At 35.1% G+C, this 26428-nt stretch overlaps 1 protein-coding gene across 2 annotated transcripts in view; it reads right to left on the bottom strand.

The window, feature by feature from the left end:
• The window catches only part of CDH2 (cadherin 2), a 229792-nt gene that overhangs the window by 72850 nt on the left and 130514 nt on the right, over positions 1-26428 (bottom strand). Inside the window, exon 1 of one of the 2 annotated variants that reach the window (XM_050767131.1) lies at positions 20231-23678. The exons of the other annotated variant lie outside the window; for it this stretch is intronic. The gene's annotated coding sequence lies outside the window, so the exon portion shown is untranslated. Of the gene's footprint in view, positions 1-20230; positions 23679-26428 lie in introns of those variants that run through there. 2 annotated transcript variants of the gene reach the window in all.

The raw sequence follows: 26428 nt of genomic DNA, 5'->3' as shown, positions 1-26428 counted from the left end.
TCTTTCGTACTTCTGTGGTATTGGTTGTAATATCTCCTGTTTCGTTTCTAATTGAGCTTATTTGGATATTCTCTCTTCTTTTTTTGGTTAATCTCATTAATGGTCTATCAATTTTACTTATCTTTCAAAGAACCAGTTTTTTGTTTCATTTATCTTTTGTATGTTTTTTTGGTTTCAACTGCATGTAGTTGTGCTCTGATCTTGGTTATTACTTTTCTTCTGCTGGGTTTGTGTTTGGTTTGTTTTTGTTTCTCTAGCTCCTTAACTCATGACCTTAAAAAATCCAGCATCCCTTTATGATTAAATCCCTCAGCAAAATTGGCATAGAAGGGACATATCTTAAGGTAATAAAAGCCATCTATGACAAACCCACAGTTAACATTATACTGAATGGGGAAAAGTTGAAAGCATTCCCCCTGAACACTGGAACAAGACAAGGATGCTCACTTTCACTACTTCTATTCAACACAGTACTGGAAGTCCTAGTCAGAGCAATCAGACAAGAGAAAATAAAGGCCATCCAAATTGATAAAGAGGAAGTCAAACTGTCACTGTTTGCTGAAGACATGTGTCCCTAGAAAACTCTAACTCATCCCAAAGCCCCTAGAACTGGTAAATTCAGCAACGTTTCAGGATACAAAATTAATGTACGCAAATCAGTAGCTCTGCTATACACCAACAGCGACCAAGCTGAGAATCAAATCAAGAACTCAACCCCTTTTACAATAGCTACAAAAACAAAACAAAACAAAACAAAACAAAAAAAACCACAGGAATATACTTAACATTAAGAGGCAAAAGACCTCTACAAGGAAAATTACAAAGCACTGCTGAAAAAAAAATCACAGATGGCACAAACAAATGGAAACACATACTATGCTCATGGATGGGTAGAATCAATATTGTGAAAATGACCAATGACCATACTGTAAAAGCAAATCTACAAATTCAATGCAATTCCCATCAAAAATGCCACCATTATTCTTCACAGAACCTGAAAAAACAATCCTAAAATTCATATGGGACCAAAAAAGAGCCTACATAGCCAAAGCAAGACTCAGCAGAAGGAACAAATCTGGAGGTATTATATTACTTGACTTCAAACTATACTATAAGTCCACAGTCACCAAAAGAGCATGGTACTGGTATTAAAATAGGCATATAGACCAATGGAACAGAAATGTATGAAAAAAATGCTCAGTATCACTAATTATCAGGGAAATGCAAGTCAAAACCACAATGTAATACCACCTCACTCTGCAAGAATGGCCATAATAAAAAACTAATATATGTTGGCATGGACGTGGTGAAAAGAAAACGCTTTTACACTGTTGGTGGGAATGGAAACTAGTATAATGATTATGGAAAAGAGTGTGGCAATTTCTTAAAGAACTAAAAGTAGATCTACCATTTGATCCAGCAAACCCATTTCAGAGTATCTACCCAAAGGAAAAGAAGTCATTATACGAAAAAGATACTTGCGCGTGCATACACACACACACATATATATGTATATATACACATACATGTGTATATATACATATATATGTGTGTGTATACATACATATATATATATATAATTTTTATATGCACACCATGGGATACTACTAAGCCATAAAAAGGAACAAACTAATGACATCTGCAGTAACCTGGGTGGAACTGGAGACCATTATACAAAGTGATGTAACTCAGGAATGGAAAACTAAACCCTATGTTCTCGCTCATAAGTGGGAGCTAAGCCGTGAGAATGCAAAGGTGTAAGAATGATGCGAAGGACTTTGGAGACTCAGGGAAAGGGTGGGAGCAGGGTGAGGAATGAAAGACTACACACTGGGTACATCGCACACTGCTCGGGTGATGGGTGCACCCAAATCTCAGAAATCACCACTAAAGAACTTATTCATGTAGCCAAACACCACCTGTTCCCCCAAAAACCTATTGAAATTTTTTGAAAAGAAAGAAAAGAAAGGAGGGAGGGAGGGAGGGAGGGAGGGAGGGAGAGAGAGAGAGAGAAAAGAAAGAAAGAAAGAGAGAGAAAGAGAGAAAGAAAGAAAGAAAGAAAGAAAGAAAGAAAGAAAGAAAGAAAGAAAGAAAAAGAGAGAGAGAGAAAGAAAGGAAGGAAGGAAGGAAGGAAGAAAGGAAGGAAGGAAGGAAGGAAGGAAGGAGGGAGGGAGGGAGGGAGGGAGGGAGGAAAAGAGAGCAACAGAAAGAAAGAAAGAAAAAGAGAAAAGAAAGAAAAAGAAAGAAAGAAGAAAAGAAAGAAAGAGAAGGAAAGAAAGGTGGGATAAAGGTGTGACAGACAGAAGAGGGGATTTCATAGTCACTGGCGCTTGTTCTATTAATGTTCTACTGTTACCTATTCGGATTCAGGTGTCACAGTGCTTCAGGGAGGGAAAGAAGGAGGCCTCTGCAAAAAATGCATTTGTAAAAAGTCACTTACTGCAGATCCTATGAATGAGAAGAGGTTGACCTAAGTGAGTCTGACACTAGAGAAAACACTTTGGAGGAAATTGTATAAAGGTCATTTAAAGTCAATTACTTTTTCTATCACCTCTGCCCCTAACCTATGACCAATATGAATTGGTTTAATATATCTGTTATTACAATTTTCAGAGTTTTAAAAACAGGTGCTAATTCTCATGTGCTCAAATATTAAAATACACAAAATCTTTTGGCATTATTCAGGCTCTATGGAATGTGGTGTATTACATAATTCCCTTTGTACATTTAACCAGTTGGGTCAATATCTTAGATAAAACTAAGTCAACTGAAAAAGTTCTCCTTGACGAAATATTAGTCCTGACTTGATCTTGTGATTTTGAAGCAATCCATGTATGGTACCTGGCTCATGATTATATGCTTCTTCCATGTGAATCATATTTTATTATGTGCAAGTCACACAAATTAAAAAGCTTTCAAATTTCAATGGATAACATGTGAATTCCATTTATCATTCACGGGTTAAGGTTTATTGCCTGTTGTCTGGTTCACCTGTGACTTACATGCAGCTATGAATATCTTCTTGAATTTGAAAAGATTCACCTCTGCTCTAGGAACAAACACTAAAACTTACTCAAGTTTATTTTACACAAACTTAAAAGTTAATAGGAAAAAAGTGGGAAACTGTTAAGTTAAAGAATCTTAGGTATACAGTAATATATATATATAATTTATAAATTATATATTTTTTAGTTCCTAGCCTTTCAGAAAGACTTTTAGGCTTAAAAATAAAAATAGTACACAGAAACAATGTGGAAGGGAGAGGATAAACAAGGGACATGCTTTAATATTTTAAATTAGCTTCAAAAATTAAACTTTGATGATGAAAATAAGGCTAATATCATGGATATTTGACTGCTGTAAGAAGAAATACATAGTCCACTGGAGTCAACCTGTTTCTGTTATTAAAATATTTTCCTTATGAATGGCAGGTACAGACCTCTGAGTAACATAATGAACAAGATTTTCAACTTTTATTTTTCAAAATATGAAGCAGTTTTATCATTTTTAATATATGGGCTTTCAAGAAGAGATGATGTCAAATTTATCTTAAAATACATGTGTAGGAGTGAAACTATTCTGTATGATGCTCTGATGGTAGATACATAGCACTATGTTTTTGGCAAAATCCATAGAGCTGTGTAACACAAAGAATGATCCCTACTGCAAACTAGAAACGTTAGTTAATAATAATGCATCGTTATTTATTTGTCAATTGTAACAAATATACCACACTAATGCAGGATGTCACCAATAGAGGAACCAAGTACTGGGAGAGATATATGAAACTCTGTATTTCTGCTAACATAAAACTGGTCTAAGAAGTAAAGTTTATTAAGTTAAAAAAGTATAAGATTTTGTACAGATGATGGTCAAACATGCTAATTATCAGATGTATCTTAAAGGAATGGATGGTTGTCTAGTTGTTAAGATCCCCAATCTCTCACAAACATGACTTCCATTGTATTGCCTCAAGCTGGTATTAGTCAGAGTTGGATAATATAATTGAACCAATAACTTTATGTAATTATCCTAAGTATGAAGACACTGCGTTGACATTTAATGAAAGTTATGCTATTTTAACAGATACATGTAAACAATTAAAATTTTATTTCAAAAATGATTTTAAAATTTGGCTTGAGATTTTTTCCTGAGAGAACCTTCCTTTCACCAACATTACATTTGCTTATGCTCAGATAATCTCAGGTAGAAACTCCAGAATATCATAACATAGGATAAAAGAAAATACACTTCCTTAGACAAATGAAATAACAGGCTTGATCCTCTGGATTAATTAAGTCTATACATGACTAAATGATTATGGCAAAAAAATCGTACTATTAAACAACAAATGTATTATTAGAGATATTGCATAGTTTACATACATCAGATGTAGTTACTGTGTTCTAGCCCACATAAAACTGTGTGAACATGATTAACATAAAATTAATCACCAGGGAAATAATTATTTTAAAGAAATTTTTTACTCTAAAGGCAATACCTCAAAATGATGTTAACCATAAAACCATAATATCCTTATAAAATATTAACAAGAAACCACAGATCTTATATATTAAATGTATTAGCAGTTAATAGCACTACATAAGCCAAATGAATGAAAATGTGCAAATACATATGGTTTATAATTTTTGCTCAAGTAAACACTATACCATATTTAGAAACAATTATATGAGAACACTAAAATATTTTCATGTCTAAATATACCTTTGACTTTTTTTTCCCATACTAATTGCTATTTTCAAAGGCATTCAGAAAATAGAAATAGTTTCACAGTGTTAACAGAAATTTCTTTTCCACAGCCACAGAGCAGTATTTGTTAATGAATGAGATTTCAATTAATGAAGGCATTAGGAGGGAGGAAGGTAGGGAGAAACTGTCTCACCAGTAAGTACACTTCCAGTGTTTTTACATATACATTCCAACGGAGGATAGTTACCACATAACAAATTTGCTCATAAATCCTAAAAAAAATCTGCTTTGGTATCATTTTGCCACAATAGTTCCTTTCTAAATTTCATACAGGAACAATTTTTTTTTTTTCTCTAGAATAATTTAGTTGCCATGTCAGGGCTTACCAATCCTTTTCACACATATACAATGGGACAGTTTTAGAGACAGGTTGAGAATGAGCTTGGTGAAAAAAGTCATTCCATTTTCTTTACAGCATATAATTATGATAAGAAAACAAATACAGAGTATTGTGGAATATATAAATTCTTTAATATGTGTAAAATTTCCAACTAAAATATTTTTTTAATCTTTAATGATAAATTTGAGCTTGTGTTCACAAAATATCTTTGTATGTTTTCTGACTGAAATATCAAATTCTTAATTGCTATCAACGAAAACTTTATTCACAAGAGTTAGTGGGAGCAAAGGACATTATAGCATTTACCACTTTTTCTCCAAGTAATAGAAAGTTCTTTCTTGTCATGAGCCATGAGGGCTAAATTTATTAAATTTCATGGTCCTTTTACTTACAAGGGCAAATGTAATGTGGAAAGTCCTTCGGAAATGCAAACGTTTTTCAAAATTTTTCCTATTAAGTACTTCAAAATAATGAGTTTCAAACATCCACAGGGATTGCTCTAATAGTTTTAATACTGTTTTTTAGGTTTTCAATATAACACCAATAACACAAGTGAATCATTTTTATCCTTTTTTGAAAGTTTAACTTTTGCTTTGTATCTATAAACTCTGTGTGTGTAATATTTTTATATGGCCTTTGCAATTTTCAATTAAGTTCATTCAGGTGCTCCAAAATGTCTGGTAAGCAAGCTATTCTTTTCAAGGGAATAACTCTCCTTCGACCACTCTAAAGAGAGTAACATTTAAAACACACAATACATTTTTTTAATTAACTCTTGAAAAAAAGGTATTTTTTGGACAGCTTGTGTACACACTGGCAAATATCAGTAAATGTGATAATCTAATCCCTTACCTTTGAATAAAGCGATAGCCATTTATTTAGATTCATATTTTCATATGAATTTATGTGGAATTATGATTTATGAGCAAACAAGAGCTGAGTACAAGAGCTGCTATGTGAGTAAAACTCATCTCAGATGAAACTCTTGATGTTTACACCTTCATATCATCTATAGTCTTTATAGCTGCATGCCACTAGGGCCAGAGCATCAGCCTCATGTATGAATACTTTTATTTTGAGACAGGGTGTCGCTTTGTCACCCAGGCTGGAATGCAGTGGGATGATCTTGGCTCACTGCAACCTTTGCCTGCCAGGCTCAAGTGATTCTCTTGCTTCAGCCTCCCAAGTAGCTGGGACTACAGGCATGCACCACCACGCCCAGCTAATTGTTGTTATTTTTTAGTAGAGACGGGGTTTTACCATGTTGGCCAGGCTGGTCTCAAACTCCTGGGCTCAAGTGATCCACTTGCCTTGGCCTCCCAAAGTGTTGGGATTACAGCCCAACTGCACCTGGCCAATATGAATATTTTAAAACATGAAATATGAGTATTTATTTGCCTCCTGGCATACATAATCTACAGAAGTTTGTTTTGATTTTTTCAGAATAAATAATGATCTTCAAGGATTCTAAAAAGTCTATTAATTAGCAAATATACTAAGGTCTTAACGTCATCAATATACAATAAGTTTTAAATTTAATAGTGTTTGATTAATGCTGTCAGTACGATGTGTGACAGGCCATCACTGCCTGTTCTGACAGTGTTATGCTAACCCGGCTTCTTTTCTACTTCTTCTGCTTCATTTGTTTCCAGTCTACCACTGATAGTGAACACAGAGACTGGTAAAATAAGAAATTCCATATAACAGGGAAGCACTTTGGCTTAAAGTATTATATGTGAAACCTTGTAAAAGATGGCTTTTAAAACTTGAGCATATAGTGCTCATATCTTTCTCATAAAGAAAGATTCTTACTTTTTGTGTAAGAGAATTCAAAACTACTTATGTCTAAGATGGCTGTTTTGGGGTAGAGTGCCACAAAAATGTGTCATGCAAGGAGCTTCACTTCATCACTTTTGCATGCAAATGAAATGTTTACTCCATGTGTGAGAATAATTATAATGGCACATGAATTCCAATTTAAGAGAATCATCATTATATTGCCCAATTATCTTAATCATTTGAGGGGTGGACTCTAGTGAGGCTCAGAGGTTTTCAGCAGTAATTCTCAAATTCTCCTTTGTGTTGGGAAAATAAACATATGTAGAAATGAAATCTAAAGACAAAACAGATTGCAGGCATGCACAAATCTAGAAAATCTATTTGTTAATAATATAAAGTATATATATAAATAATATAAATTATATGTATTTAAAATATATAATTAAGACTATCTGCATTTTAAATGCTTTAATATAAAGCATATAAAAAGCTTCTAAATTAAACATACAGCGATCTAAATTAGAATTTAATTTAGTAATTAAAAGTTAAAAATATATACAATATAATCATTTTCTACATTCCTAGATAACCAAAATGTATTTTGAAAACAATCAGTTTCTGGAACTTACTGTTCTCTTTAGTAATTTAGTGTCCAGAGAAATCAACTAATTTAATTGAAAGGAGTTTCTTTCTAAAAATGTGTATCTTAAACATAATATAAACACTATAAACACTTTAATTCTAAAACACACAAAATTAACCACTGATTTCCATTAATAATAAGACTTTTGACTAATTGCTAACCTTAAAATCCAATCAGAAGGAAAAAAGAAATGAAAGCAAAGAAAGAGTAAAAAGAAAAAGGGAAGGAAGACAAAATAAGCAATTAAGAAAATTTACAAAATTAGTAATTTTCAGATACCACACAAAAACAGTAAATGACAAAATTTATATAACTTCTATTTTAGAATTAAATAGTAAAAATATCAGCAAAAAATACGTAAATTAAACTGAAGGATAAAATCAATAATTGCATAAAATCTTCACTGAGGATAAACATATTGGTATTAAAATAGTGATGAGATTAACTGAAGAATTTTGATGGGAGAGTTGGGAAATTTTGTGGTGGTTGCTCCATGAGTGAGGTCATGGTCAGGGAGATAATCTGGGGAAGTGTTATGCAGGAGACCTCTCTTGTGATCTACACAAGTCTTATTCAGAAGAGTAACAGAAAATAATAGGCGGGGCACGGTGGCTCATGCCTATAATCCCAGCACTTTGGGAGGCTGAGGTAGGAGGATTGCCTGAACTCAGGAGTTCGAGACCAGCCTGGGCAACACGTTGAAATCCCGTCTCTACTAAAATACAAAAAATCAGCCAGGCAAGGCTGTGTACACCTGTAGTCCCAGCTACTCGGGAGGCTGAGGCAGGAGAATTGCTTGAATCCAGGAGGCAGAGGTTGCAGTGAGCCAAGATCACATCACTGCACTCCAACCTGGGTGACAGAGCGAGACTCAGTCTCCAAAAAAAAAAAAAGAAAGAAAATAATAAGCGTTTGCAATTGCAGGAAGTTTTCAGAGCAAGCCATAAGGGTATTTAAATATTATTATTATTTTTATTAATTTTTAATTGACATAATTATACATACTTACAGGGTATGGTGTGGTGTTTTGATACATGTACATGTACTACAGTGATCAAATCAGGGTCATTACCATAGCCATCACTTTAAACATTTATCAGTTAGACAGGAAGAGTAAGTTTCACAGTTCTATTACAGCATAGGGTAGCTACGGCAAATAACAATGGGGTATACAGTAGTGCATATACGATTTTGAATATTATCCCTTCAAATATTATTTTAACTGTTGTGAATTAATTTTTATCTGTTTTATTGTAAAGAGTCTTCACATTTTTAACACTATAAAAAAGCCCAAGGGCACATGAATTCTAATTTGACAGGATCATTATTGTTCCTAATTACTATCTTCATCATTCATGGGAGGAAATGGATTCTAGTGGCTAGGAAGTCACTAGACATCACTGACCACTATCAAAAGCCAGAAACCAGAATCTCTCTGTGAAACTTTAAATCGTAGAGAAAAGCCAAATTCAGCTAGGCCTGGTCTAGTCTTCAGTCATGCTTTGTTTGTGCCATGAAGCATTTCAACAAAATAATTTCATTTTCTTTTGATCTTTCTGCTTCCCCCTGGGAGGCCAGCTGATAAAACTAAGGCACTGATTTGCCCATAAAATGAGACCACTGAAGTTCTAGCCAAAATCTTTTCCCACTACTGTCCTTTTACTTTTCATTACCAAAATTTCCTTCTACTCCATTAATAATATAAAAGCTATTTGGATCAAAACATAATGGTGGTTTGAACAGGCTGAGAAATCTTGGTTAATGTCTTTTGAACATGGTAGTAGACGTGGGGAGTAGGTATAATTAGAGACAGCCTTCCAGGGATCACACCAGAATGACAGACGTATCAAGGGCAGGCACTCCAAGACCTTGCTAGACCATCCATAACCTGACATCACCACCAGTTCCCTAGAGATCATCCTCTTGATACCTGGAAATTATTCTCCTTTCTCAGCCCAAGGAGCTACCTGCTGATGGCCTGGAGGGCAAATGCTGTCCAACAGAAATACAATGTGAGCCATATATGTTATTTCATCAATTCTAGCAGCCACATTAAAAACTAAAAACCAGTTGCAGTGAGTATCTGTAGCACACCGGTATCCCATTCATGGCCTTCTAGCTCAGAAACATGGATCTATACTTGCCATGCTGCTTAAACATTAAGCCGAATTTAAGCATTAGTGATGCTCGGAAGTATCTTCAGTTTTTCTCCCCTTCCTAGATATTCAGAAAGATTACACTTCTCATCTCCCTTGACATTAAGCCTGACCACATGGTCAACAGAATCAGCAAGTAGAAGGGACACATATCACTTTACAGCAGAAGCATTTAAAAGTTGACGCCCTCCTCCCCTGCAGTGGTCATTCTTCCTGGTAATTATGAAAGAACGGGCCAGCTGGAGGTAATACAAGATCAAGCCCACAGGATGAGTGACCACCCCCATGGAGGGCTGCCCTGAAAGTCATCCACACCTACAACAGACTTAGCATGAATATCAGTTTTTTTGTGTTAAACACAGAAAACTGGTGGTAACTGTTAGTGTAGCACATCCTAGCCCATCATGTCTAATAAGGCCTCAACTTGAGTGACCTACAAGACAGTAAAATTAGGACGAAAGTTCTATAAAAATGAAATAAATCAGAATCAAACTTATTGTAGGTTAAGTTCAAAAAACAAACTTTTTAAAATTACTACAAGTATTGATATTTCCCTACCAAGAAAGTTTTTATTATAATGTTCCCCCAAATACTACAAAGTCTATTAGGAGCCGCTATTTCATTTCCTTTTCAGGAGGTCATGTCATATTTAACTAACGTATACAAGTTGCCACAAATAAAAGAAAGAAATAATGTGCTATGATATTCTTCAATATGAAACTGTAAAAAAAAATCAAATCAGCAGTAGGGATGATACAGAAGAATGATTATGACATCAAAAATAAAAAAATTAGCTTTCAGTAGTCTAGTAATGCTATGCATACAATTTTATATATTAAAGTACTGGGAAAGCAAAAAGATTATTGCGTTCTCCCTTGTATACATTCTAATAACTCAAAAGTTTTTAAGCTGTTCTTCGCTTCATTGATATTCTTCCTCCAGGCATCTCTATGCTATGAAATTCAAAGAAAACTCTTTCTTTTGACAGAATCCAGCTAAAAATACATAAAATTACCAGTGCTTAGGCAGAATTATTCTTTTTTCTTTCTTTTTTTTTTTTTTTTTTTGCAGAATGTACCCATTAACAAATTACACTGAAATATCACTACCTCTAATTAAATTAGTCTTTCAGAGTACAGGTGGTGTAGAAGCTCCCTTTTCCCAACTGTATCATTATTAGTCTCTGAAATTTGATGTAATTTAGTTAGCTCCATATTTCTGGCTACTTATGTCAACAAAGAAAGAAATCTAATTGCTAATTTTTAAAACAGGTTTTTGTTAACTTTGAAAGAAAAAGAAGAGTTTCAACATAAATTTTACTGAAAACAGAAATTTTGCTAACTGGCATTTTCAAATATACTACTCTAAAAGAAAAAAAAAGCTAAACTAAATTAAACCTGTTTCTCAATGAATTTCCACAATGTGGCCTCAAAATGTGCTACAGAAACCATTAAGAACAAATGTGTCCCCCAAGTAACTAACTTACTAAGATACAGGTAGCCCAAGGAACAAAAGGACGTTACTGTTTTGTAAAACTTGATTTTAAAAGAAGATACTCATAGAACATGATGTGCATTAAGCACACTAGCCCCACTGGTATGATGTGATTATCACAGTAACTAAAATTAAAAGTACATTGGGCTATTAAGCTACTAAACCCCAAATCATTTGCTGACAGTAAAGTTACAAAACAAACAACAAGGTAAGATTTCATCCTAAATACTTAATACAATTTAAGAAGTGCTTATTTTTTAGAAGAAAAAGGTCATGATCATACATGAAGAAATTATATATATATATATATAAAACAGTTCTTGAAAATTTACCATAATAATACATAACTGATAGTTTAAAAGGTGAATTCCCAGTATTTACTGCAAATCCAACAAAAAGATACATCAGATCACTAGCTGCTGGAAAGAACTTTGTAAGTTGAAAAGTTGTACTATTCAAGTAAACTATAAGAATTTAACAAAAGAAATACACAAACCCCATTATTTCTAAAGGATACCTACATTTTCTGAACATTTGCAACCTGATGTGTATTAAGTATTTAATGTACACAGAATTCCATGAAACTTTCAGCAATATTATTACTCTTTCACAAAGGCAATGAAGATATTCGAAGTCATGACATGAAATCTTTAAGCTGCCAACAGAATTTAAGTACTAAAAACAATCAATGAATTCTAATATAAGTTCACTGATGCCTTATTATTTGTGAAATATGATCATGTAACCAGGTAAAAATCATGGCTTCCCAATGCATCTTTTTATGATTATCTCAGTTCACTACTTTCCAACTTTTCAAAGAATTACTGCATAAACCCTAGAAAGCTGCTTTAGTAGGGAAGATATTCTCCCAAAAATCTATAGGGATAGGTAATATTTCTCAGACTCAGTTCAACTCCCTCAGGTCTAACATACAGAGCCACAAAGAAAACAACCACAAGTAGTCTATGGCACATAATAAGAAATGGATTCCACTTTTAAAGTATTAACATAACAATAATAAAAGGCAATTTAAAGGTTACTTAATTTTATATACATGTATAAATGTCTGAGTTTGGGTAAGACTCTTAAAATGCCAGTTACTTTTATTTAGAAATTACATTTTATGCTTACTAGATTTTTATTAGGGTCTACAACTGTAGAACTGTAGTCATGTCAAAATGCCATCATTGGTTGTTTTTTTTTTTAAATCCTCTTGAAAAATGTTCCCTCTCTGTTATACCCTGAAATGAACATCTAAATATGTGAACACACCAACTCAGCAATCTGAATAGTTGCTGCTTCAACTGACAATAATAACCCTTATTCTCATTAATGGGCTGACATTTCCTCTTGCAGAAATGATTACACTTCTATTTCACCATTCTCATTAATTACACCAAAGTGAATAGGATTAACTGCCATACACTGTAACAGGATGGCCATCTCAGGTATGTTCCAGCTCCATATCACATGTTTTATCTGGAAAGTGTCTTAGGTTGGTGCAAGGCTGCTCTAGGGTTCTGCCTAGGAGAATTCCACACAGACCCCTCCTGAATGCTGCTAAGCACTCTTAGTCCAGCTGTTAGGTGTACTTGTAAAGGGTCAAGGTATCTTTAAATTTTTCAGAGGTAAAGAATTTTCACATTTAATTCTCCCTGTGTAAATATATAAACATGTATTAAAGGATTTCTATTACATTAAATAAGATGATGTCCAGGCAAGCATCCTGTGCACGTATTATTTGCTCCCCATTTACATTTCTCAATCTGTATGTATTAGCTACAACAAATCGAGTTAGGCTAAAATAATATCCTTATCCTGTCCTGATAAATAGATGCAATAAGCAGACTAGTCTAAATTACATCCTTTGCCTAAAAGCCCTGGCATTATTAATGCTTCAGGATAATATATTAAAAATCCTATTTTTTTTTTTGAAAACTAACTTACAGTGGACATTTGACTTCCATAAGCATAAAAGTGAAGAAAAACAACAGATGTGAATAATTGGGACAATGACAGAAAAAAACCCCACACACCTCAACAGGAATAATGAAAAATTATTAAGTGTAAATTTTTTGTCTAAAAAAATGACTTTTTTTTTTTTTTTAAATGTAGGGATATAAAACCAAGGACATATAGAAATTAGGTATGAAGACTTCTGGAGAGCATGGCATGGCACAATAGGTCCACACTGCTGAAGTATCACCTTGTTCAAATACACAGCAATAATAATCAGATGTAAAAGTAAAAACAAACAGACAACAACAACAAAATACTGGCCAGGATCAAAAACAAGATAGTGTACCATAAATGAACCAGTGTAAATTGCTGCCTGGATAGGGAACAAGTGGAGGACAAGCGGAAGTTCAGCCTTTGCAGGGTAAAGGAATGTGGAGGTGACAGGAAGCTGGTATAGCAGCTAGGATGCCCCTTGACTCCAAGGATTGGGGCTCGGGCTGGGGCTGAGGCTGGGCTTGAGCAAGGGTAGAATGAAAGAGAGATGAAAACAAAAATCTCATTCACAGTGAGCCTGAAATTCCCAAATCATTACACATAAAAAAATCAAGTGCTTAAGAAAGCCAACAAAAATCAATAACCAGAACCTATCACACTGCAAAGGAAATGAATTCCCTGGGGTACTCTTCTGGTTTCCCCAATCCCACTGACGACTCCCTCTCCATCTCCTTCAGTGCCTTAGGGTTTAGATCATGACCTTCCCTGATCCACATTTTCATCCTAGGTAATTTCAACCAATCTTAAGGTTTTAAAAACCACCTGTACTAAGATGAATCTTGAATATGTATGTCTAAACCGTGACCACTGCAATGAGATCTAGACTCCTACATCTAACTGCCCGCTTGCCATCTCCACTTGGAAATCTAATAAGCAACTCAAACTATAGAGATGTGAAAGCCAACTCTGGGTTCACCCTCCTCCTGTACAACCAACTCCACTGTAGTTTCACCCTCCACCCAAATGCTCAGACTACAAGTCTAGGAGTTGAGTTTAACTCTTGTCTTACCAAAGTGTAATCTATTTGCAAGTTCTAACAGCTCCACTTCCAAAATATATCACCAATAGGACCAATTCTCATCACCTCCACAGCTAACATCTTACCTTCAGTCATTATCCAGCATAAGTCATAGATAGAAGGTTCTAACTGATCTCCTACTTCCACTCTTCACAACATCTACAGTGGCCTTTGAAAAACAAACTGGATCGTGCTCAAAAGGCTCCTACTACACACAGAACAAAATCCTTAACAAAGGCCCTGGCCCTTTAACCTCATCCTTCTTTACTCTTCTCCTAGCTCACTGGGTCTCTACAGTTACGTATGTTTTCTTGTGATTCCTCCAACAAGCTAAATTGGGTCCTGCTTCAGGGCCTTGTTTGTATATTTGAAACATTGGACAATGGACGAGAAGGAAGAGGAAAGAACAGTGGAAGAGGGGAATCAACAGAACTTGGAAAAACAGGCAGGAGATGAAATCCAGGTTAAAAAAAAAAAAGAGATTAGGCTCATTTTTGTCTTTTATAGATTTTATAGCTAAAGTTATTTTTCCTTAGTTTTTCCAACTTTCTTCCTTTTTCTTTAAGTATTCAATGGGTGATCAGAGCTGACATGTCATCAAATCAGATAATGAATAAAACGAACATGAGATCTTGTTTTATTTTTCAGCTGGTTTTTCTGGAAATGAGTGATGTGAATAATCAGCTTCATAGGGGAGGTGTGTAGTATAGTACGCTCTTCAATAAAATCTAAACAGATGGAGAAGTGGCAGATAAATGCGTTTTGATGTTGCAGTGTAGTTATTGGTCTGCTAACCATAACATGTAGCTATGGCTGAGATGCCCCAGATCACCCCGACAGTCTGAACTCTGACTGTATACCACACTCCCTCTCAAACAGCGCTGGAATTTGAAAACTTGCACAAATAATGAACTAAATTCCAACTAGCTTCCCAGTAATATTAATATACAAGGCCAACAACAACAGTCTGGTGTTGAGCCAGGGTTCATTCATAAATGTATTACTGGGGACTAGGCACAAAGAAATCTGTGGGCTCAGCATCTGAACCGTCGATTATAACCCTGCTTCAAGGAGAATGTGTGTTGAATGACACATAAGAAAACAAGAACAAAGGTAAAGATTGTACCCACTTCCTCATATGCAACAGCACTGGGAACAATATTACATTAACTTGTTTTTTACGTATGTGTGAATTCATCTATCTGAATATAAAAGTGTAGCATACAGTGCTATACTCTGAACAGAATAAGTAATCAAATATTATTCTCATTACTACTGTTTCTAAGTCATGAGTTCAGAATGTTTGTGATAAAATATCTCCTTTGGATATCACGTACAATGATTCAAATACTTTTAAGTACTTTTAAAAAAATTATTTGCCAAAACCACAATGAGATACCATCTCACACCAGTTAGAATGGCGATCATCAAAAAGTCAGGAAACAACAGGTGCTGGAGAGGATGTGGAGAAATAGGAACACTTTTACACTGTTGGTGGGACTGTAAACTAGTTCAACCATTGTGGAATACAGTGTGGCAATACCTCAAGGATCTAGAACTAGAAATACCATTTGACCCAGCCATCCCATTACTGTGTATATACCCAAAGGATTATAAATCATGCTGCTATAAAGACACATGCACATGTATGTTTATTGCAGCACTATTCACAGTAGCAAAGACTTGGAATCAACCCAAATGTCCATCAGTGACAGATTGGATTAAGAAAATGTGGCACATATACACCATGGAATACTATGCAGCCATAAAAAAGGATAAGTTCATATCCTTTGTAGGGACATGGATGCAGCTGGAAACCATCATTCTCAGCAAACTAACACAGGAACAGAAAACCAAACACTGCATGTTCTCACTCATAGGTGGGAACTGAACAATGAGATCACTTGGACACAGGAAGGGGAACATCACACATCCGGGCCTATTGTGGAGAGCGGGGAGGAGGGAGGGATAGCATTAGGAGATATACCTAATGTAAATGACGAGTTAATGGGTGCAGCACACCAACATGGCACAAGTATACATATGTAACAAACCTGCACATTGTGCACATGTATCCTAGAACTTAAAGTATATTAAAAAAAAAAAAATTGCTGTTTAGACAATGGTTTCCCACCTTTACAAGTAGCAAAACAAAAGGTCACAGAGCATAAGTTTCCTGGTCACACTGAAAGGTGGTGGGTGGCACTGATGCTGGAAGCTCTTTGGGGCATCCTGGGAGGCACCCATTCAAATTTAGCACAGAGGGAAATTTCCATTTCTTGTTGAACTTCCCCACACTCAATGAAAATGAACTACATGATTTCTAATCTACCATTTACAGTGATATAGAGATGGACATGGCAAGGTCCCTTATCCCTAAGAGTTTAAATTTAGGGGGAAATGGCTTAAAACTAAATAACATAATGGGCAAAACTAACGTGCTTAATAATTACATTTCAAGGGAGAGAGGGAAATAACTGAAGATACAATGGAAGTGGCAGGTGGCTTCTGATCTAATCACCAAAGAATAAACATAATCCCAGTAGGGTATAGAAAAAGGTGGCAGCTTCGGCATAAACAGGGGCATGAACGCCAGGCAGTGATGGTGCATTCACAGAGGTATCAATACGTAGAGAAAGGGTGGTGTCTGGATCAGCACGGCAGTTCTTCCCTCAATGCCTTTGTTAATGAGTATTTGGGAAGTATTTTTTCAAGGACCAATTTGTTTGGCAAGACATGTTGTTTTTGTAGGGAGGGATTTTTATGGACTAATGTCTTTTATTGAGAAAACAGTCTCTAGGTAGGCTGAAATCCATTAGTCTGAAAGGAAAATGTCGACAGAGGCACAAACTAAAGATCTAATTACTGATGCACATGAAGTGGTTCACTGAATTTAGGGGCTCTCTGTGTGTGTATGTGTATGTATGTATGTGTGTGTGTAACAGACATATCTGACAGCAGGGTTAAGTGTTAAAATTTAAATTCCATTGTCAGTTTTGTACAAAAGCTTAGAATTTCCCCATTTTCTGATCCCGTGGGTTTGACATATTAATATGAGAAAGACCATTAGTGGCACTTTTGAAACACAGGCATCATTAAAAAATACACAATGTAATATACAAGATGTGATTATAAAGAAATAGGATTGATTCTACAAGTCACACAGAAAAATCAGATTCATTATATTACAGTCATGCCTTGTATAAATTATAGTCCAGCCAACAGAGGCACTAAACATGCACTTTAATTTGGAGTACAGTACAGAAGTAACTTCACTATCTAATGAGATGAATTATTAATAAATTCTAAGATACTAAAAAAAACATGCTTGTATTAAAAAGGCCAACGATAATCTTATGTATTTTACAAGTAATCTTCAATAAGCCACTATCATTTTATACTCAATTGAACCATACCCTCGATTAGTCTGATATAGTATACTTTTCTTTAAATTGGAAGAAATTACATTGATAATCATTTTTTATCAATTCTTTCTGGTTTGGTGCAAAAAAATAAAAAGAGCGATGAACTAAAAGCCAGTAAACCCAGTTGTGGTTGTGGTTGCACTGATGATAATCTCTCAACAGCTTTGGATCTTCATTTCTTCAGCTGTAATATGAAGGAGTCTCACTAGATGACTACTCTGCTAATATCTCATACAGCACTAAAACTATGCATACGCTATAGTCTAAAATTTGGTATCTTAACAAGCGCCCGAGTGAATATCACCAGTGAACGCTGCGCTCATGTTCTGTTTGTTTTTGTTCATGTTGAGCAGTCATTATGAAAAATACAACGGTTTTTCTAAGGCAAAAAGCAAAGGAGAACACCTACAGGGATAAAATTGTTTTAAATTTTTTTTCTGGTTTTTAAACAGCTATATATCCCACAGAAAATTTAAAATCCAAATATCACATTCCAGGTAACTATAGATGAAAGAGCAGCAAGTGCTGCAAATAAAAAATCATAGTAATTATTCAGTTGTCATTCTTCCTTCCAATACATTAAAAAATTACATAGGCCTTAATGAATTTTAATTTATAATCTAGGTGCTTTTATTTTGCTAAAGTTCGTATGTCATCACAAAAAGAAAACAACAACAAGAAAAACAAAAACAAAACTCAGGCTTTTGAAACACAACTCCCAAGAATAGACCAGTCGCCTTTTTTGCATGAAACAGATTTCAGTCATTTCAACACTAAGGTGTCACAATGAGTATAAATCCTTGAAGTTCAAACAATACTATTCGTACTTCAGGTTCCAAATTCTACGTCTCATTCCCTCTAAAAGTAATGGATGTCAAATGGTAAAGGGAAAACTGTTTAGAGCACAATTCTTTAAAAGAGTTTTTTGACCTAATAAGGAATACAAAACAGCTGTAACTCTGGAAAATAAAATTAAACTTTCAAGACAACTAAGGACACAATCCATTATTTCTCTCGAGTTTATATTTTTGGTAGGATAAATGCTCCTCAGGAAAGATTAACTGAAGACCTATGAAGTTCCTTATATGGCAAGCAAAGCAGAACAGGCTCTTCTTTAACCTTACATGACATAGTGTCTTTTTGAAAGTTTCTAACAAAATAAACTCATTCTCTATTCAGTTTTCTTATCATAATGGCCATCCACAGACACTCCACCCCAAGTGTGGGTTTCCAGTGAGTAGCATTCTTTCTCTCAGGTTCAGAGTCATTTGCTTTACTAGCCTATTTTACATACACGTACTACCTTTTGATAATTCTTGTCATGGACTACAGTTTCGAATTTAAAACAGGCAACTTTGCTGCATATCTTATTGTTTTTCTAGGTGTTTTCACACCCCTTGATGTTTGGTGAATTTTTACAAAACGAATGAGGTTAACCTTCATTTTTCAGACTTTCAAAGTTTCTTTATGTTAACATAGACCTCTCATTTAAGGATGACTCATATTCATCTTGTTTAACTTTATTTTTAGGAAAATTTACTAAGCTCAAAGTAGATACAAAAAAAGGAGATGTATGTAATACCAATCACATTTATTAGACAACTAAATACAGGTTAATTCCACTTACAATAAATGAGAGACTTATGAAGATAGAAAGCTCGGCATTAAAATTTAAAGATATATTAATCATGTTTTTCTTTTTTTTTTTTTGTATTTTTTAGTAGAGACGGGGTTTCACCGTGTTAGCCAGGATGGTCTCGATCTCCTGACCTCGTGATCCGCCCGTCTCAGCCTCCCAAAGTGCTGGGATTACAGGCTTGAGCCACCGCGCCCGGCCTGATCATGTTTTTCATTGTATAAAGGTCCTTATCATAGCTGCATGAGAGTCTCTTGTCTTTTTCCATTCCATGCCGAATATGTATGTCTCATTACAAGGTAGGCACTGTGAGCGAGTTGAAAATATAAAAGTGAATGGGGCAAGTATTTCACCAGCAAGGAAGACACACTTGTATCTAAGAATTTCTGCAGTAAATTATATGAATTAAGATGAAGATCTACCTAGTGGGGATTAGGGAAATTAGGTTAAGAAATTTAAAAGCTGAAGTTGACATTTATATAACATAATTAAATAGAGTATCACAGAAAATATAAACTTTACCACAAAAAAAAAAATTGGCTTATAAATGTTAATTTGCCTGTAGTTTGCAGAAGAATGTCTGCTACAATAAAAGGTGCAAATATAGTTTGTTGCTAACTATTACCAGCTAGATTTGAAAATGTATCCCTTGTTTTGAAATACAAATGTACAACTCTCTAAGTCTACAACTCTAGAAAAGACGAGTGAAATACAGCTTTTGTAACATTCCCTTTTTTTAAATCATCACCATCCCACCCCCATAAAATACATTTGTAGAGTTTTCTGTGATTATGTTTTAGTTTGATTTTAGGATAATAGAAATTCACATAAGCTTTAAATTCCTTGTTTAAAATATCAAATGTACTTTGTACATAAGTCTTCCCATTTTATGCTACTTTGTTTTCCAAGTTAACTAAATCACCATGATATGGAATGAATAAGGCAATTTTTGTTACCTGAAAGGAAAACATACAATTCTGCTTGGTTCTTTAATTTCTCAGTGAAGATACACACATAATGCCTTAATCAAAACATGCCATCGAGTTTCCATTTCCCATAATTCCTTCTGCTTAGTGAACAAAGTCATAATAGGTATGTCAGAATGAAAGCAGGGATAAAGTTCTTTTGAGCTGACGGAAATGCCGATGCAGCTTTTTATAACTGGAATACTGACCGTCAGCAAAACAGAGATTGGGTGGCTCAAACAGAGCCCTTATTATATCTGATTCACTGATCCCTTTCAAATTCTTGCCCCCAACCTTGGGCACAACACAAAACCTTCCTGAGCTCTGCTGGTGCTTCTGTCTGTTTGCAAAACAAAATACAACATAAGAATAAACTTTAAGGGAGTAAAACAGCACTTCTGTTTGGAAAAATCTCTCCCTTTTGGTTGTCTTAGATACGTGTTCTATCTAGTGTTTTCAGCTAGTAACAATCCATCACTTGTTATTTAGCAATCTGTTAAGTAAAAACATCTATAGCTGTCCCAGCTTTTTCTCAAGAAGGAACTTGGGTGAAAAGTCAATAATATATGCTTTGCATACTCAGTAGCACTCAAAGTGCTTATAAGATAATTAAGATTTGTAGGGAGTTGGTTTCATATCCTAAATTGGGTATGAATCCAAGATTAGATGTCAAAAAGAGTGTATCTGGGAGACTTGTTAAAATATAAAATCTCATAAATAAAGAAATGCATTTTATGTAAAATGAAAGATGCTCTAAGTGCAAACCATGCCTATAAATAATTTTGCTAATGGGTAGATACAAGATTCTCAAAGAGTGCTTCTTCTCCCAGATTTTTACACACCATGAAACTTTCTGAGGATTCAGATAGGCTGCCAGCATGAAGGCAGAGCTACCTTTAACAATGGATGGTCAGATGTCTTGTTTTTAAACATTCCCTTTTTAACAATCAACTTTCTAGTTCACACCATATGCTAAGGGGTTTGGTACAGCATAAGAATATTGTCGGAAGCAGTAAAATAACTTACAGAAATACTTCGAGACAATGCTGAACCTTAGGATTCTGAGAGGTGAGACTGGGAAGAAGTGAGTTCCAGTAAGCTGCAGAAATAACTAGAGTAGAAGAAAGAAGGCAATGACACCTCCAAGGAAAAGCAAAGCTAACCACTGCTTAAAATATGGAATTCATACAAGAAAAAAAATCTATAAATTGGATATGGGAAAACTTACAAAAACTTAGTAGACAAGTGTCAAACACTTTTGAGAGGGGGAAATAATGTTTTGGGCCAAACAAATATACAGGCTGAAATTATAAATGAAAACCTAAAGGCTAGCAAAGCTCTCAAGAGGTTATTGTTTGAACACAAACTAGAGATCTAGCCAGAGTAATGGGAATGGGAATCTCAAAAGAAGAAACATATAAAAAGAGATGATGAGGAAATAATCCATAGGAACGTGTAGCTAATATGATGTGGGTATAGAAAATAGCGATTGAAGGGAAGTAAGGAGTCCAAAAGGATGTCGATGTTTTGAATCTTGACTTGGCAAAAGATGAATAGAAACAGGTTAAATCTCAAGGAGGAAATAGTTTTATGAAAGACTGTTTTTCAGAACTGCTGATTTAATTCAGCATTAAAAATATATATGAGGGCTGGGTGCAACGGGTACACCTATAGTCTCAGCAATTTGGTAGGCTAAAGCAGGCAGATTACTTGAGCCCAGGAGTTCAAAACCAGCCTGGGCAACATGGCAAAACTCTGTATCTACCAAAAATACAAAAATTAGCCAGGCCATGGTGGTGCACACCTGTAGTCCCAGCTACTCAGGAGGCTGAAGTGGGAGGATTGCTTTAGCTCGGGAGGTGGAGGCTACAGTGAGCTGTGATCGGTCCACTGCACTCAGCCTGGGTGACAGAGTGAGACCTTGCCTCAAAAAAAGGGGTGTGTGTGTGTGTGTGTGTGTGTGTGTGTGTGTATGAAATGTGCCTGTTCTGAGTGCTAGGTATAAAGGACTCATAAACTAACCCCAAGGCCTTACTCTGCAGGAGCTTCCCCAGTCCAATTATAGAAACCAATGCATGTATTTTTTTTGTACAGTTGAAGTCCCAGGAATCAAGTGAAATCTCTCAGGGAGAAAGTCACGTCTAATCGAACATTTTCCTGCTTAGATTATCTTGTTTACTGGTCTTACTGACAGAAGACATCTGATAGCCATCTTGTACGCAGACATCTCTTCAAAAAGGTATTTTAAAAAATGTACTGATGTCAGCCTTGTTTTAATAAATTCAAAACTTACTGAATTTATTAGTTTCTTTACTCATGGATCTTTGATAATTTGTGTGTTTCCTCTGCACCACATTTTAATTTGCTACCACCTTTTTCAAACGTAAAACTCACAAAACTAAAATTTTTAAGAGCAGAACTGCTGGTGCAAATTACTGTCATCACAACAATGTTTGAGTACCTACTGAATGCAAAATACTTTACAGCTTCTGGAACTCCTATGAAGACTTGGCAATTTCTCGTGGGCTTAAAAACCTTTGAATGTATTAATGATAATTGAGGGATCCACATCTCATTTCTGGGACTGTACACAGGACAGTAGCCCTTATGTGTCATCATACTCTGTTAGTTCCTTGTTTAAACAATGCCCTGCCACCAGACTGGGTCTAATGTCATACAAAGTCCCTTCATTTCTCTCCTTTCCACAGTTACTGGAAGCTAGCAAGTCCATAACCTACATTGCCTAGCCCCTTGCATGAATCCACATTTCTGACACCTCAGGATTGTGTGGCATAGGGAAGGGCAAGGATACACGACTCACAGGATGTCCCGCGTTTGAGTTCAGGGCAGGGTGCTACAGGAACTCTCTGATTGGCTGCATTCCTTCCATGCTAGTTCCAGTCTTCTCTTGGACTTGGGAGACTGGTATTGATATTTCATTGATTTCGCATACATGATCATATCTGATCCTTGGAACTCCTGGCTGAGTAGGCAGCAACTCATATTTTCATTTTATAAATGAATTAATTATGGCTCAGGGAGATTAAGCAACTTGCCCCTAGGTACCACAACTGTCAAACAGAACAAACTGCCATTATTAGGGACCAAATGAACTATAAATAACGATAGGTTTCTAGCTCACATTTACTTTATGGGTTGTTATTAATTACCTATTTTCTGCTCTACCAGTGCCAAGTCAGGATTTCATAGTCTGTATTGTGTGTTTTTTTGTCAAGTTCTTCTCACCACTAACTTGTAAGGATAATTTTCCTCCAATTTTAAAAGCTGTAGGGTTAGGCAATTCCACACAATTTGGAGTTCTGTGTGGTTTATAAAACAGATCTTGATATTTTACAGTGATTAGTATAAACACAAGAAAGCAAAGGTCGGTCAACATTTATGGCTCAAGAAAAAGAGAGTATTAGACAACCAACAAATAGTTATTTCTTTTTAACTATATGCTGATGACAATGCACGCTTTAATACTGGCAACAACTGACCGGCAATGCCAAAACCAGAAGCAAATCTCATTTTGACTAACTGAACACAAATAAAATTTGCAAATAGCTTGTATTATGATCATATCTTAAAACGGTGCTACTGATGACTGAATAATTATTTGTTTAGTTGCAGGCAACGATGCTTACTGAAAGTTGATTGAACATTTGTGCACAGGGCCTCAGAGTGAATCCAAACAAGTGTGTGGCATGCTGGGGTACTAAACACTCACTTTATGGCTAAAACACTGCTCTTAATAAAGAGAACCACCCCAGATTTCTTGTATGATCAAGATAATAGTACTCTTAACTTACAGCTGTGAAGCACTTTTAAACGATACAAAACTGCCCTCATATAAGCAGAAGGCCAATTATAATTCCTGACATGGCAGGACTCCAAAAACTGTATGCCAGCGGAGCGAGTTCCATCACATCAGTAATTAACTCACCTCCAAGTAGGTAAAATTCCATGAACAGACAATGTTAATTTTCCTAGGTCAGCATCCTGATAAAAATCGTGTTCCAACAATCTGCAGTCAACACAAAAACCTTTAGGTTTACCTCCTATTAACAGAAATGTTCAGAACAAAATTATCCATAGGCAGCAAAAATAGCAACTGCTTGAAAAATATCAGATGCAGAGAGCAGAGCAAACAATATAAAGTAGATGCTGAAAAAATACAGTCCAGCCAAGCTTCAATGTAGAATTCTATAAACCCTTATATAGCAAATATTGCCCTACTAAGTGCAACAAAAATATTATACACAGAATGCCAAATGGGTGACTCCCATCCCAGCTTACTGGAGACTCACAGTGTAGTGAGAGCACAACAAATACCAAGTATTCTAGTTCATTATTCTCACATGGAAAGATCTTTGATCCACTGATTGGGTGTTTATGCCAGACACACTCCACAGATCATCTCATTTAATCCTAAGAACAACTCTAAAAGGTAGATGTTACTTTAGAAATAAAAAAACTCCCGAGTCATAAGGAGATAAAATACCAGACTCAGGATGACACAGTGGTGGAACTAAGAATGTTTGAACATCACTGTGTGATTCCAAATCCTGGTATGCTTCCTCAAAAAATCACACTGGCTTTCAGTTACTGGGGAGGGGTCCACAATGAGTACATATTGAGAGTAAAAACATAAATCATGAATTAGTAACTTTATGAATAAAAATATATTTTCCTTAGGAGCAGCACTAGATTATAAACTTAGAAAATAATGAAATCTTTATCATTTGATACATTCTTCAAACAATCGCTTTTACTTGACATGTTTTCAAAACTGGTGTTCTCAAGAGAAAAACATTTTATTTAGAAATAAGGTATACATAGGGACCAGGGCTACATAAATGTTTTTGACTTTGCTGAAAACAAGCACAAAAGAAACAGAATTCAATTATTCTCTCATTGTAATCACACATGGCATTTTATATAAAATAAAAAGAATGGATTTCTACTGAATACTTTCTACTTTAATCAAAGCCCAAAATCACACTCCAGCCTCACCAGGCAATGTGCAAAGATGGACAGTCAGCAGGCGATGGTGTTTTTAATGGATAAGTGTCCATGACAACAGGAAAAAATGCCACAGCAATGCACGCAACACTGTTAGCAGACTCAAAGAGATTAGGGTAGAATTAACCTAGTGATTCCTTCCTTCTTTCAGACGAATCGTTCTTAACAGAATTAAGCGGCAGTGCAGGCAGTATGAGCCTTCCTCAACATAGTTTTTATACCTATTCCTGAATTTGTAGAGGACTTGTGTTCTCCCTAAGTGCTGCCACTATTCAACATTTCTACAGTGTAAATATTTTCTTGTACCTTATAAACAACTTTGTAGTCTACAATAACATAAATATGTAAAAGTATACCATTCCAATAAATATTTCCAATTACCTAAGAATTTTACCCTGATTTCATTTAAATATAGTTTATTTATGAAAGAAACAAATTAATGCCCAGCCCCTTAAAGAGCAGTCTTTAATTTTTACTATGCCCATTGTAGATATCACTGAGAAACAGTCATCACCATAAAAATAGCAAATATCAAAGTTGTAATTAGTATATCTGAAATGCCAAACTGCTAATAAGCCCTTTTCATTTACACTATGTATTTTTTCTATTTTACTAGTACATTCTAGTCTTAATGTTTTTAACAATATAAATATAGGAAACTTAAAATTGTTAGTATTATATAACTAGAACCATTTATTTTGTTTATTCATAGACAAGTTTTTCTACTTTTAAAATACCCAATAAGACAGCATTGGAATTAGGGAAATAATGTTTTATTACTTTAGGAGCATTCTCGTTTAAAAGTTCTTTAGTAATTCCATCATCAACCTGACTCAGATGACATTTAAGGTGATCTGTCTGATGTTTTAATCCACTCTTTACAGAATGGTATTACGGTTGGTGTATCTACAGTGATAGTCTTGATATTATGCTACCAAAGTATTTACAAATCTTGAAGTTTGATAAATTCTATTCTAATTTTCATGTTGAAAACAAGGAGACAAGTTGTCTCACTTTAACATATCTTATAAAATTATTCATTCATTCAACAAGCACTTACTGGGTACCTGTTATGTTCCAGGCACTGTTAGGGGCCCTAGGGACACTGCAGTGAACAAAAAAGAAACCATAAAAATACACACACACACACAATGTTTATGAAAA

This window comes from Macaca thibetana, chromosome 18 (genome assembly GCF_024542745.1).
Source record: "Macaca thibetana thibetana isolate TM-01 chromosome 18, ASM2454274v1, whole genome shotgun sequence".
Lineage (NCBI taxonomy): Eukaryota > Metazoa > Chordata > Mammalia > Primates > Cercopithecidae > Macaca > Macaca thibetana.
This window is presented reverse-complemented; position numbering and strand designations above follow the sequence as displayed.